This window comes from Puma concolor, chromosome A1 (assembly GCF_028749965.1).
Source record: "Puma concolor isolate L17-30 chromosome A1, mPumCon1.1.hap2, whole genome shotgun sequence".
In the NCBI taxonomy this organism is placed as follows: Eukaryota; Metazoa; Chordata; class Mammalia; order Carnivora; family Felidae; genus Puma; species Puma concolor.
In genome coordinates, this window is record NC_141667.1 from 95,740,832 (window position 1) to 95,754,752 (window position 13,921).

The 13,921-nt window shown below is 43.5% G+C and overlaps 1 protein-coding gene across 1 annotated transcript in view; it reads right to left on the reverse strand.

Moving 5' to 3' along the window:
* The window catches only part of CKMT2 (creatine kinase, mitochondrial 2), a 36,623-nt gene that overhangs the window by 19,395 nt on the left and 3,307 nt on the right, over nucleotides 1–13,921 (reverse strand). The window lies entirely within an intron of this gene.

Below are 13,921 nucleotides of genomic sequence, written 5' to 3' on the forward strand. Positions count from 1 at the left end.
AGGCAAGAGAAAGAACTTCAGGAGCCATCACCTCTCTTTTGGTTTGCTTTGTGTTTCTCTTTCTTCTTTCCTTGCCCACACCCCTTCACACTGGTTGGGGAAATCTGGGTAGTTTTAGACATTGTGAATGTCAAACTGCCTCAAATCTGTGCCATTTTCTCCAGTAATAATACAGAAAAAAAGAAACAACAGAGTTTCTGTTTCTGGCTATTTGACACACCAGGTGCTCCGTCAGACCCTGCCATTGCACACTGAGGACAGCCTGTGTAAGACAGGTTCCTGGGCTTGGAAGAATACATCTCTGAGGACTACCCTCCTACTCCACTCACCCCAAATAAGATGGTGTCACAGCTCCAAGTAACAAGCCAGGAGGTTTGGGTTATCTTGAGGACGGTTGTCCATCTGAGCACTAAGGTTGGGATACCAGCAGTGAGTTGGAGAGCTCCATCTGTGACTCTCCTAGTGAATTAGGACCCTTGAGAGGAGCTAAAGTAGTCCAAGGTCAGCAATCACCCCCCCATCCCTGGCTTCCAGCAGAGCATAAACAGGAAAGTATACTCAGTGTAGGCTCTGGGTTCCTACAGATAGATGAAGATCAAGCAACAAGCCCTCAAAGATCAAGCACACAAAGAGGAATTAGGAGCCAACAGAATCAAACTATCTTTCAAAAATGAGAATGAAAAGAAAGTGTAGATCAGTAACAAAGGAGCCACTAAAATACATACTTTAGGAAATAGAAAAGCAGACAATAGAAGGACAGCCTGAGATACAGACAAAATGGAGAAAACATATATACATCTAAACAAGTAATTACATGATATCAACAAAGAATAAAAATCAGGATAAGCACATGCCCAAACAGATACCCTGCTGTGTGTGCTATTGCCCAGAGATCAGAATGACCAGTTAATCCATCATCACCCAGCTGAGAGCTTTTTAATATGGGTTGTTGAGTAGAGAGCAATAGAGGTCACTCTAAGTACTCTTGCATTATACTGATCTCTAGGATGTCCACATACATGGAGTGCAAAATTTTTTCCCTAAAATTGAGAAGGTTCCAGAGACTCTGTTTCAAGATCCTCCAAGCTTAGCTGGGTTGGATGGTACAGAGAGCCCACTGTATGGCTGTGGCTGAAACCCTGGGCCACCCAATGGAAGACAGACTTTTAATAAGGTCAGGGTGACATGGCTTACTCACAATTCACTTTGGAGATCCACTCTCTTCCATGATTGCATTTTGGAACTGGGATCAGTTTGAACTTTTTATGCTTCCAGGGTCTCCACCTGGAAGTCTCTATTTAACATCATTTTAAGCAATACTATAGGGAAACTTGAACGTCTCAACAAAAGGCACCAAAGTCCTTGAAAAAAGTGAGGACTTTTTTTTTTTTTTTTTTTTTTTTTTTAGCCCAGGAAATCAGAGAGCCTTTCCTCTATGCTAATGCCTCAAAACAATTCCCTAAGTCTTAAAGACAACAGCAATTACTTTATTAATCAATAGGCAAGAGAAATGGGCCATTCTTCAAGATGTCCTAGGGATTTGTAACGGCCCAACATTAATCCCATCACACAACCTGGGCTATTACTATTGGTCTCTATCCAAGAGTAGGTGAGGGCTTCTCCAAGAACTGCACTGATACTTCCTGACCCTCGGGTGTGGCAGGCAACACTAACCTCCATCTTTAGGGTCTGTTTCACCTTTGTCCACACCCTCCAGTCTACTCCCTGAGCAGAAAGGCAATGCTGTCATCTCTGAGATTTATCAGAGAACTCTGATAAAGAAGTAAAAGAAGCTTTGTCCAAATGCTTTTCAAGCAATATATGGGCCAAAAAATAAGCTAGGACAGTTCAGACAAAGAAAGAAATGCATTATTTCTGAGGCTGACTCAAATGTCATCTTTATTTTTCTTTCCTTAATTTGCTTGTACACAAATATGTATTCACATCAGAGTCTGTTTGAGAAGGTCAGTTTTTTTTTTAATGTTTATTTATTTTTGAGAGAGAGAAAGAGCACAAGTAGGGGAGGGGCGGAGAGAGAGGGGACAAGCAGGCTCTGTGCGGGCAGCAGAGAGCCTGATGCGGGGCTGGAACTCATGAACCATGAGATGATGACCTGAGACGAAGTCAGACGCTCAACTGACTGAGACACCCAGGCGCCCTGAGAAGATCAATCTTGAGCAGAGTCAGGAGGAAGGGGAGGGAATGGTGTCTGTGTGTAGCCAACTGACAACCAGTGGTCTTCAAAGGCCTTCCTGTGAGGATGAGGTGTAGGAGGGTGTCTGACTCAGAATATTAATGTTTGAAATGTCATCTTATCTAGATTCTGGTTTTGGAAATAACGTTAATTTACATCCCAGAGTTCCAACATTGTACTCCTGTCCGAGCAATGGCGTAGGATCCCTGCCAGTAATCCTGCGGAGGCTTTGGGTGCAGCAAGCAAAGCAATCCTGGAGCTCAAAGTCCTCAGTGCTCTTTCTGTGATTCTGACACAAAGTTTTAGTGAAGATTCGTACATCATTGACTCTATGTCGTTCACTCTTCAAGACACGCAGGAACAATGAATTTCATGGTTGAGGTCCCAATTGATACACTTGGGAGTGAGACTGAGCCAAGGGTCTCATTGAATGGCCTGGGGACCTTGGGTACAGCTGCTCCCCAAAGAGCCAGAGCCAGGCTTGCATTAAAACCATTTTTTCCTCAGGACGCCTGGGTGGCTCAGTCGGTTAAGCATCCGACTCTTGATTTCAGCTCAAGTCCTGATCTGGCGGTTTGTGAGGTCGGGCCCTGCGTCAGGTTCTGTGCTAACAGGGCGGAGCCTGCTTGGGATTCATTCATTCATTCTCTCTCTCTCTCTCTCTGCCCCTCCCCAGCTCATGCTCTGTCTCTCAAAAATAAATATTGAAAAAAAAATTTTTTTAAGCTACACAGGAAGAACATTGCTTTACTTTACCCAGAAGGCCCCAAATATTACATAAGCACTATCTACAGCTGAAGCTTCTACTTAGAAGAGGCTGGATTTGTTACCTACACAGATGGTAAGATGATAGGTAACATGTGGCATAAATAAGCTGGAAAAAGGTATATAAGAGATAATCCATGTCCACCAAAGTGGTCGCTATTTGGCTTTGCCTAGTTTCTAAACATGGTGATTTTATAAGTCAGTATATCTTGTGAAACCATCAGGACAGAGGTTTGATGTGTAAAATAATCTGAGGCTTCCTTGCAAAGCTTTTTAATTTTTTTGGTTCTCTCCATGCCCCAAGCATTAGTGTAACATACTGAACTGTTCTGTGAAGAGATGGCTGGAGACAGGAGATGAGGGGCCAGAGCAGCTGTGGTGCTTCTCCAGGGACAAAGGCCTCCGCATCCAGGCACCCTCACCACAGGGAGAGAGGGATCCACTTTAAGGTTTTGGTTTTTGCTCTTCTTTTTGCCTGACAGCTTGCTTGAAATTCGGCATCATTCCCAGTTTCTCTGAATAATACCCTGTTTCCATCTTGGCACTCATCCCCACCTATAATTATTTTATCTGTTTTCTTTTTTATTGACCATCTCCCCCAAATAAATTATAAACCCCCAAAGGAAGGAACTTGGTTCCTTTGCTCACGGTTGCATCACCATTGCTTAGCACAGCACCTGGCACTTGGTAGGCTCCCAGTAGCATTATTTCATAAATGAATTGTAAGCTTCTTGCTGGGGTAGGAAGCCACTCTGAGGCTGCCGGGATCCACATGAGAATGCGGGCATCAACTAAGTGGATAGAGTGGGGGATGTGAGGCCAGAGAGCTGAACAGATGGGGACAGGAACACAGGCAACAGAAGTTTAGAAGCCACTTTCCCTCAGCGTTATGATACTCAGTGGCCAGTGTTCCCTGGGAGAGGAATCCTGACTTATCTGGGGGGAGAGGCACAAATGTCAACTAAATAAACTCATTAGGAATTTTGGGAAAGCTCACATGGCACATGTACACACACAGTCAGGGACTGTCATGGGTGCCCCAAACACCACACACAGTGCCCCAGCCTGACTCTCAGGTTGAGAGCTATAGATCTCAGTACCAATCTCTGTGATATAGGTATAATATTATACCATATATCTAATATTCTAGTGTCTATATATATAAGATATATTTTAAAATATCAGTTTACTTATATGTGGTTTTGTGATAATGCAATAAACTACACAAATTTGTTTTTGTAAAATCATTACTGTTTGGTTAAAGTATTGTTTCTTACTGCCTCTCTAATTTGGACTTTACCCTCCATCTTTCTCCTGACTGAACCATAGCCTGGTGCCTCAGTCTGCACAAAACTTCTCTGTGCCCCTCTAGCCCAAGGTGACTGCTTTCTCTCTGAATTTCCAAAGCCCTCGTGGGCTGCTCATTCATCTGCATGTACCCTACACAGTGTTTTGACACCTGTTAGTGAACTCAACTGTCATATATCTCCTGGCATGTTAAGGAACTGCTTACTATGTTAGCATTGCCTTCCCAGCTGATGGCCAAAATCTTTAATGATGGGATCCTTATACATAATAGCTGCTCAAAAAACATTTCTTCTCTGACTTAATTATTTGTGAGCAGTGCTTTGCCTGATTTCCAGGAGGAGGAAATCTTACCAGCCTCCTGCTTATGTCCTTTCAGACAATGCATGTAGTTCTAAGGGAATAGACCCTTTACCTTGGGCTATTACCAAAGGCACTTTACCCCTCTTGCCTGGCTCCTTTGCTCCCAAGTAATTTGCACTTTTAATTTGCTATGAAGCCCCAGGCCTGGTATCCAAGCCAACTTAGAATCAATTTTGTAAGCTAGCTTCCTCGGTCAAAACTTAAGGAAAAAAAAAAAAAGTCTACTTATATGAAACACATCCATTTCAGCCATTGCTTTTGAAATCCTATCATAAAAGCAACCAAGCGAGACGAGTAGGCTGGATTTCAGCATTTCCTTGCTCAAGTTCCTGGTTTCTACAAGCTGCCCATGAGGAGAGGAGCCCAGTGCAGGCCTCTGATCTCTCTGCCATAACAGACTGAGCTCTCAGAGCCAATTGAGCCTGACTTCAGCTGTTTCCAAGGGAGATCCAGTAGAGGCTGTCCCACAGACAACAGGCAAAGCCTCCCAGCAGAGCAAGAAGCCTAACATACATTCTCTTCCTTCCAGCAGGAATTCTCTGACTGAGCCGGCAGGCGGGGAAGGAGATGGCAGATGAGGAGCCAGTGCTGGGTGTTGGGGAAATTTAACTAAAATCTGTCATCCAGAAATGCCTCTCCACAAATTATAGGAAAGAAAGAGAAGAAATTTATTGCTGACTACGCACTAAGCCAGACTGTGATACATATTACAGGCAGTCTCCTAAAAGACGTTGCAAAAACAGAACCAAATCTCACCCTTTTATTGAGCCATGCAGACACGGCCGTTACATACATCCTCTCGAGGTAACTCAAGTAAGAGGACATAACAGCATTATTTGTCACACACAGCTTATTCTAAATTCATCTCAAACTGGGGTGGCCATTTGTGTTAGCTAATTGCCTCTATCCAAAAGAAAAATAAGCTTCTCTTGTTGCTATGACAACAGGTAGTTTTACAACTTGAAGCCTGGCATCTTGAGACTGGGAGGTAGGGGCCTATCCTTCTTGATGTATACATTTCAAAGAAATGCTCCCAGGCCCTCAAGAAAAACATTTCTAGGTTGTAAAACTGGATGGATCCTTGCTTACTCTTAATAAGATTTATATATATCTCAAAGGGACAGAGAAAGAACTTACAAGTTTTCTAAAGAAAATGCTCTAAGAAAAGGGGAGGGGCTCTTTCCCTTTTTTTCACTAGGAAGCAATAATTTTGTTTTCTCCCCTTCCTATGGGTGGGGGAGTACTGCATCAGCAGCTCAGCAGGGCTCCAGCCAAGGGTGGACATCCCTCAGAACTGATCCCACACTTCATAAACACCCAATGACCATAGGACGAGGTCACAATTCTTCTTGCTTCTCAAGCCCACTGGCCTGTGGATGAAGGTTTGCCATAAATGCTGAGTGAGAGAATGAACATGGAGACTCAGAGTCAAAGGGACTTCAGTAGTTGGCCGGAATGCAGGCACCCCTTTCCCCTCAGCCTTCCTCCAACACCAGCAGAGCGGGGCATCTCACCACTTCCCAGAGTAACCCATTTCACTGTTACATAATTACTGAAAATTTTCCCATGTCTTAATAAGGGGGGGCAAATCAAAATTAGGGAGTATGTCTAAGGGCCAGGTACTTTCTCCACAACAGCCTTGAGGAGCAAATATCTTGTCCCAGGTCACAGATGAGGGAACTCAAAGACAGAGGTTAACAAACAGCTCAAGGTCACACAGATGAAGGTAAAGTACATATAGAGTTTTAGTAGGCACTCATTTAAATGAAGATCGTGTTTTTACTTATAAGATTTTATAATCAAAACTACAGTACGTTTGGATGGAGCCAACCTCTGGTCTCCCAAGGAATGTAGCTGCTAGTCAGTTCCAGCTGCGTTGATCCTTCATGGTTTCTTAGGGATACTGAATGGTTTCCCTCAGTCAGGGTTTCCACAGGGAGCTCACGGCCAAATTGCCAACCAACACACAGGCATCGTTCTGGGCACCCCGAGGGAAAGCAGAACCAAAGGGTGTACACTCAATGCTTCTTCCACCCTCCAGGAACATCTTGACAGCGAACTCCCAGAAGTAGTCCGGTGGTGTGGGTCAAAGTCCCTGTGAATGACACTGACATGCTTCAGGTGGAGAGAAGTCACAGTGAGCAGTGATGAAGGGAGAGGGAAGACAGGATGATGAGGTGGTGATGATAGGTATCTTTTTATTTTATTTTGGTAAATATTTAAGTGTTTATTATGGGACAGGTTTTACAGAGCTCAGAGTCTGAGGGGAAAATTCCTATGTAGCACTCATGTGCTGGGCTTTATGGCTCTTAGCCCATTCAATCCTCACAACAGACTCATGAGGTTGATGCTTTTTTTTTTTTTTTTTAAGTTTGTTTGTTTGTTTAGAGGGAGGGGCAGAGAGAAAGAAATAGAGAGAGAGAGAGAATCTCTGCTTGGGGGATAATAATCCATGCTTGGGGCTCCATGTTGATGGTATGGGCTCAAACTCATGAACCTCCAGATCATGACCTAACCTGAAGTCAGAAGCTCAAACAACTGAGCCACCCAGGTGCTCCGGTTGATGTTCTTATTATCCCCACTTTACAGATGGGCAAATGGAGGTAAAGAAAGGTAACATAACTTGCTCCTGGAATTCAAGGCCAGCAGTTTGTTCTCACAGTCTATGCTCTTAAGCAGCACCATTCCTGGGCCACTATAAGTCATGGGAGAGGTGTTCTACCAGGGAAGCCAGAGCCCCTTGGGAGCTCCTGGGAGACCACAGTCTGATTTGGGACCACACCATTCAGCTACAATGTACTTGTCTTGTGTTATTCAGACCAAGGTATTTCTTGCCCTTGCCTGCCCTGTGACTGGTACCAGGTCACAAACCACAAAGGATTAGAGCAAAAACAATGACCAACACTGAACACCCATGTGCATAAACACGGCTGTGGATGCCTGCATGCATTGCCTCTTTCTGGCCAGCTGCTTTCCAGGCATCTTCCAAGTGGGAGAATGGCCATTGCCCTTAGTACACATGAGACTTAATCTACCTTTGAATGCTGTAGAAAGGGAGACAGGAATCAAGGCTAACTATACCCCTGTTCTCTGCCTGGGTCCAGAATCATCAGGATGAAGACCCAGCATCCTGGGCCAATGTCACTAACCTAAATTGGGCTTTGGAGGGACTCTATGGAAAATAATTGCCCTAAAATTTCTAGAGTTGAATTAAACTGGGACTGAAACTGCCTAGGATTTGTGGTGGCTGCCTATCCCCAAAGGTCCAAGGAAAACCCCATGATTTAGGGACAACCTTGACTGATTCTACATTCTAGAACACCTGTAGCTTTGAGGGACATATCCGAATGAGGTCAGGGCCAACCCCTCAGTGAGTGACCAATGCAAAGTGTGAATGCAGTGGAGAGGGTCACACTGCAGCCTGAGAGCTAGCCTTGAATCTCATTTATTCATCCACCCGTTTGTCCACCTGTCTGTCTGACTATCCATCCATTGAACAACATTAGAGAATCAATTCCTGTGTCAGATACTGGGGCTGCCCTCCCGAAGCTCATGGTCTGGTAAGAGAGACAGAATGAGAGATCATTGTAAAAACAGATTATAATCACAAGTGACATGAGCAAAGAGAATTAACAGGGGAGAAGACCTAAGTCTGCTGGAGGATCAGGAGGATTTTTCTGGAGAAGGTGAAAAACCTCTGGGGATGTCACTTTGCCAGGAGGACACTGCAGACAGAGGAGAACATGCAGAGGCAGGGAGTCATGAGGGCAGTGGGCAGCCAGGGAGGTCAAAGGCAGGGGTAGAGACTGCAGAGAGAGCTGTAGAAGCCAGAACAAGAAGAACGTCACTGTGAAACCTGGAACTTGATTCCGAGATGGTCAAAGGACAGGGTTTTTCACAGAGGAATAATTTTACTAGATTTATGGAAGGTTGGCTCCAGACTAACGCTGCCAAGGTGTGGTCTGTGGACTGTTAAATCATTTCATGATGAGAGAAGTATAGAAACTGAGAGTAAGCATTTAGAACACTTATGACACATTGATAGAGAAATTTTAATGAAGAAAATTCAAGCTGGTATTTTGTGGGTCTTTTATTTTTCTAGTAATTGTGTCTTATTGTGTTTTACAAATGTATTGGTGTACTATGGATTAGATATTAATAACAGATTTTGCCACAAATTGTTTGAGAAGTGTTGCTCAGTTTCCTCACCTGTACAATAAGGCTAATCATAGGCCCTACTCATAGAGGTTTTGTGAGGATTAAATGAGCCCTTAGCACAAATACTGACATAAAGGCATTAGTCGTTCTTCTGGCTCAGGGTGCCTGGGTGGCTCAGTTGGTTGAGCATCTGACTCTTGATTTCGGTTCAGATCATGATTTCGTGGTTCGTGGGTTCGAGCCCTGCGTCAGGCCCTGCGCTGACAGTGCAGAGCCTGCTTTGGACTCTCCCTCTCTCTCTGACCCTCTCCTGCTCATCTCTTTCTCAAAATAAATAAATAAACTTTAAAAAAAAAGTCCTTGTGGCTGATGTTACTAAATTGGTGAGGAAGGGAAAGGGGTCTAGAGGCAGAGAAATGATGTCCTAGTGTCCTGGAATAAACTAAGCAGGAGATTCTCCAGGCTTCTCCCCATGGTGGTGGGGAAGCTTTCATGGAGATAGATGGCAGAATTTCCAAGATACTTAGTGCGTGGGCCCACAGGGCTTTTTTGACCAATCAGGTGTGGACTGAGAATTTCTTCTGACTTGAGAATTTCACTTGACTGGGAATCTTGGCTGGGGAGCAGCCTTGGGGTCAGGCAAAGACAGGATGATCAGGTTGAACAGAAGGGGTCTGTGATGTATTCTGGAAGGAATGTCTTTCTTTTCTTTCTTTCCTTTCTTTAAAGTAAGCTCTACCCCCAACATGGGGCTTGAACACACAACCTCAAGATCAAGAGTTGCATGCTCTACCAACTGAGCCAGCCAGGCACCCCTGGAGGGAATGTCCTTTAATGTGATTGAGGGCTTTTAAGAGAGGTCTAGTCTGGAAAGGATGGCAATTGTCCAGCTATCCACCCTGTTTCTAAATCCTCTCATTCAGCCTTCCTGGGTGCTCACCCAGGCCCTGTTTGGACACCAGAGAGTGACAGGGAACTAGTGACAACAGACACAGGTGTAGTATCATGATTGGAGGCTCTGAAGCCAGAATCCTGGATTTACATCCAGCTCTGCCACTTACAATTCTCTACTGTCTTGAGAAAGGTTTACTTTGATTTCCAAGTCTTACTTTTCTCAAATATAAAATGAAAATAATAAAAATGAGAAAGGATTAAAAAGGAAGTCCATGTGCAACCTGGACAACAGTATCTGGCACTTATTAAGTGCTGAACATGTGTCCACTTTTGTTAATATTACTTTGTGCTACTTTTGAGAGGTTACCCCTACCTGCTGCCACTGTGTTTGAGAACATTGTCCCTTCACCTCAGCAAACAGCCCAGCTTTGTCCCAGGGAAGTGGTCTGAGGGCTTCTTCACTCCTTACGACTGACAGGGTTACCAACTGAACACACAGAAAGCACCCACCAGTGACCTGGGAAGGTCAAGGGGATGATTGTGGAGCCTGCCTGGAGCCACATAAGGTTCTTCCCAGGGTGCTTTCTCAGGCCACTTTCTGGGTCAGGCTGTCTTCTGGGGTTTTCCTGGGTTTGCACAGCCAAGACTGAGCCTTGTCCCTAGGCTCCTCACTGTCCCAAGGATGCCTGGTCCTTCAGGGATGCGCTGTTTCTGCCCTCCAGACTGCAACCCTTCTGGTAACTGTAGTTTCCTCCCAGGCACGCTCATTTTCTTCAGCCCTGACCTGATATCTTCTCCTTCTCGGCCCCATCTACAGGGACTTCGTAGGCCTGCTACTTGCCCAGGGCACCCCGAGGCTGGAGAGCAGGACCTTTTCTACAGGACGATTACACTTAGCTACTCCAAATCAGAAATTTTGTTTCTGTGGAGACCACTAAATAAAGATCCATGCTATGCAGATGGCCCACAGACACATGAAAAGATGCTCTATCACTAATCATAAGGGAAATGCAAATCAAAACCACAATGAGATAGCACATTATATGTATCAGAGTGGCTATAATCAAAAAGACAAGAAATAACAAGTGTTGGTAAATATGTAGAGAAAAAGGAACCCTTGGTGCACTGTTGGTGGGAATGCAAATTGGCACAGCCACTGTGGAAAATAGTATGGGAGTTCCTCAAAAGACTGATAATAGAAATACCACAGAACCCAGTAATTTTACTACTGGGTATTTACGCAAAGAAAACAAGTAATAATTCAAAGAGATATGTGTAGTTCCATGTTTATTGCAACATTATTTACAGTAGCTAAGATACGGAAACAACCCAACTGCCCATGAATAGATGAATGGATAAAGAAGAGAGGTGTGTATACACACACACACACACACACACACACACACACACACACACACGTGAATATTACTCAGTCATAAAAAAGCAGGAGATCTTGCCATCTGCAACAACATGGGTGGACCTAATAATGTGAAGTGAAATAAGTAAGAGAGAAGAAGAAAAATACCACACGATTTCACTTATATGTGAAACTGAAGAAATAAAACAACCGAACCAAGAAAAAAGAGACAAAAACAAATAGACTCTTAAATACAGAGAACAAACTGGTAGTTGTCAGAAGGGAGATGGGTGGGGGATGGATGAAATACATGATGGGGATTAAGAGGTACAAAATTTCAGTTATGAAATAAGTTACAGAGATGAAAAGTACAACATAGGGAATATAGTCAATAATACTAATAACATTGTTTAGTGACAGGTGGCGACTACGCTTATTGTGATGACAACATCACAATAAGGAGGATTGTGGAAATGAGGGAACCTTTGTGCACTGTTGGTGGGAATGTAAACGGATTGGTATAGCCCCTATGGAAAACAGTATGTAGATAACTCAAAAATTAAATAGAACTACGATATGATCAGCATTCCCACTGCTGGTTATATGTTCAAAGGAAATGCAATCAGTATCTCAAAGAGCCATCTGCATCTTTGTTTCCATTAGAGCATTTTTCACAACAGTCACAATATGGAAACAACCCAGGGTCTGCCAAAGGATGAATGGATACAGAAGATGTGGTCGTATATATATTTATATTTATATTTATATTTATATTTATATTTATATTTATATTTATATTTATACTTAAGTCAAACAAGGAATACTGTATGATATCACTTATATGGGACCTAAAAAATGAACTCCTAGAAACAGAGTACAGTAGTGGTTACTAGGGATGGGGAATGGAGGACGTGGACAGATGTTGGTCCAAGGTACACATTTCCAGTTACAAAACTAAAAACCTGAGTATCTAATGTATACTATAATGAGTATAATTAATAACACTGAATTATATCCTCAAAAGTTGCTCAGAGGGTAGATCTTAAATGTTCTCACCACAAAACAGAAATGGTAATTATGGGATGCTATCAAGGTGTTAGCTAGTGCTATGCTGGCAATCACTGGACAATAGAAACATGTACCCAACTGTATACTTTAAAATTATACACTGTCTTATGTCAATTTCACTGCAATAAAGCTGCAGGGAAGCAGTAAATAAAGGCCCATGCAAAGGACAAGGAGAGGCTTTCTTTAGGTCTCAAAAGCCTCCTGCAAAAGGGTTAGGGAGGCAGGAGTTGACACAGGGTGTGGCTCTGCAGGGCCCTCCCCTCATCTGCTGTGAACAGAATCACCTGGACTGCTCAGTGAGCCGCTACAACCATTTTGGAAAGTGAACCAAGAAACATCTATGAACATGCGCATACCCACTGGCCCGGCATCACACTTTGGGAATCCATCCTGCAGCAATACAGCTGCCAGTACATAAGAAGAGAGTCCCAGGATGAGGGAGCACTGTTTGTAGTGGCCAACAAATAAACAAAACCTGGACGTCACCTGCCCATCAGAAGGGTTGTAGTAAGTGTGGCACATTCAGACAGTGGAATATTCCTCAGCTATTCAAGAATTAGTTAAAACCACCTCCACTTAACCTGGATAAACATTTATGCCATATTTTTAGGTTCAAAGGAAAAACTACTTGCTTAATAATGACTAGGAATGGTTCCAGTTTTATAACAATATAAATATATATGCATTTGCATATATTTAAAAAAATTTTTTTCAACGTTTTTTATTTATTTTTGGGACAGAGAGAGACAGAGCATGAACGGTGGAGGGGCAGAGAGAGAGGGAGACACAGAATCGGAAACAGGCTCCAGGCCCTGAGCCATCAGCCCAGAGCCTGATGCGGGGCTCGAACTCACGGACCGCGAGATCGTGACCTGGCTAAAGTCGGACGCTTAACCGACTGCGCCACCCAGGCGCCCCGCATTTGCATATATTTAAGTGAACATAAGTATTGAAGGTTATTCACACTAGTTATTCAAACTGCTAAAAGGGTTATTTCAGAGCAACAGACTGGGGGGAAGCAGACTATTAATTTTTCTTCATAGAACTCTGTATTGTGTCACTTGTAAAAGCAACATATCTAACTTCGTGATTGAAAAAGGTAAAAAGCTAAAAACTAAATCAACTCTGAAGTGTGTTAAAAATCCAGATTTCTAGGCTCTATCTTTTGAATGAGTTTCTGCAAGACTGGAGCCATCACATGTGTCTGTCAAAGAGCTTCACAGGTGATTCCCAAACCTCACTGGGTCTGGGAACCTGAGTGTGAGCAACTCCATCTATATAACAGGGTCAACGAAACCTCTCCCCATATGTTGTAAGGATTAAGTGACAGGCTGCAGCAAGCACTGAATATATTTGAGTCCCTTCTCCCTAAGGACCCTAAGGTTATGGGACACTTACCACTCTCTCCTCAAAGCCACCCCTGATTATCTCGACCGGCACTGGTCTGCCCCTTCTCTGAATGTTGGTTAATTTTAGCTTACATTTTTAGCATTTAAAATGTTTCATTCAATCGTTTTATTTGTAATCTGAGAGCAAGACTACATTCTAGAAGGAGCCCAGCGCGTACTTTCAGATCCACTGATCATGCTCTGAAAACCAACATCTGAGTTCAGTAAATGGATTTAACTAGTGGGGCTGTTAAGTTCTCTGACACCTGTTATCAGGGGATCTTACCCCTAGCTGACAACCCCTCACCTACCTACTACAACCTTCAGGCTTCACCCACTTCTAACCCTCTGCTCTACCTTTCCACCTGGGATGTCCTTGCCGCCATCCCTGCGTGCCCAGTCAAACCTGTCTTTTTTTTTTTTTAAACA